The sequence below is a fragment of the Orycteropus afer genome, unplaced genomic scaffold (genome assembly GCF_000298275.1).
Source record: "Orycteropus afer afer isolate SDZICR_OR568_19922 unplaced genomic scaffold, OryAfe1.0 scaffold00093, whole genome shotgun sequence".
In the NCBI taxonomy this organism is placed as follows: Eukaryota; Metazoa; Chordata; class Mammalia; order Tubulidentata; family Orycteropodidae; genus Orycteropus; species Orycteropus afer.
The window spans coordinates 10298090-10299683 of record NW_006921680.1 but is presented as its reverse complement, the minus strand read 5'-3'; the positions used below and the strand labels follow the sequence as shown (position 1 = coordinate 10299683).

The 1594-nt window shown below is 35.4% G+C and overlaps 1 non-coding gene across 1 annotated transcript; it reads right to left on the bottom strand.

Annotated features, from left to right (window-relative positions):
- Positions 1–332: 332 nt before the first annotated feature.
- On the bottom strand, positions 333–438 carry LOC122150131. The gene has a single exon (XR_006163500.1). It is a non-coding gene; the product is annotated as a U6 spliceosomal RNA (small nuclear RNA).
- Positions 439–1594: the final 1156 nt, after the last annotated feature.

The following is a 1594-nucleotide window of genomic DNA, read 5'->3' as shown; positions in this document are numbered from 1 at the left end:
TCTGATGACTGTAGGCTTTTCTTGCTGTTCTTTTCTTAATTGTTAGAGATGTTGGTTTTAATTTTTTTTTTTTGTTTTTTTTTTTTTTTTTTTTTTTACAAAAGCTTTTCTTTGATATTAGTTATCTGTCACTACCATATTTTCACCATTGAAGGAAAAACATTTTGCAGAAAAACTTATGTAAGTGACCTTTAAAAATATTGTCTTAAATTGGATTCAAAAGCTTCAGATACATTATTAGATGTGAATTGCACAAAGAGAAATGCATAAGGTGAGCCTGAGAAATCTGTTTTAAAAACACATACCGTGCAACACTAAAGTAGAACCTACAAAAAAATATGGAACACTTCATGAATTTGCATGTCATCCTTGCACAGGGGCATGCTAATCTTCTCTGTATCCTTCCAATTTTAGTATATGTACTGCTGAAGTGAGCACTCTTTCTGCTTTTTTGATGTGGGCATTTATTGCTATGAATTAACCTTTGATCACTCCTTTTGCTGTGTTCCAAAGATTTTGGTGTTTTGTATTTTCACCCTTGATGAAGTTAAGGAAGTTTTTAATCTCATTTTTTATTCTATTATCTAGTCATTCTTAAGGAGGAAGTTATTTAGTTTTCATATGGTTGCTCTTTTTCCATTGATCTTCCTACTGTTGATTTCTAATTTTATAGCACTGTCATCTGGGAAGATGCTTTGCACAATTTCAATGTTTTAAATTTATTAAGGCTTGCTTTATGGCCTAACATATGGTCTATCATGAAGAATGTTTCATGTGCACTGGAAAAGAATATCTATTGTGCTGTTGTTAGGTGAAGTGCTCTGTAGAAGCCTTTACGGTCAATTGGTGGATTGCATTGTTCAGTTTTACTGCATCTTTGTTGAGTTTATTTTCATTTGTTGTACCTTTCATTTAAAGTGGTGTAATAAAGTCTCTTACTATGACTGTGAAGTCATTTGTTTGTTTTTTCACTTCTGTTAAACTCTGATTTATATATTTGGAGTCTCTTTTATTGGGTCCATAGATATTTATATTGGTTATATAATTTTGTTCAATCAATCCATTAATAATTAAATAATGTCCTTCTTTGCCTCTTATGGTGGTTTTTGTCTTAAACTCAATTCGATCAGAAGTTAATGTTGCCACTCCTACATTTTCTTGGTTGCCTTTTGCTTGATATATCTTTTTTCAACCTTTGAATTTTAGTGTATTTTTGTCTTTCTCTCTAAAGTGTGTCTCTTGTAGACAGCATATTGATGGATTATATTTTCTTATCCAATATGATAAGAGACAACTCAGGGATGCCCAAAATAGCAGGTGGGAAGAGCAGGAGAAAGGGGATTAAAAGCCAGGAAGAGCAATCAGCCAAAGGGATTAGGTGAGGAGAGGAAACTCAGGCCTGCCCGGAATAGCAGGCCAGAAGAGCAGGAGAAAGAGGACAAAAGTCAGGAACCTGGACAGAGGAGCAATCAGCCCCAGGAACAACTCAGGGATGCCCAAAGCAGCAGGCCAGAAGAGCAGGAGAAAGGGGATTAAAAGCCAGGAAGCCAGACAGAGGTACAGTCAGCCACAGGGACCCAGGTGGGGGTGATAC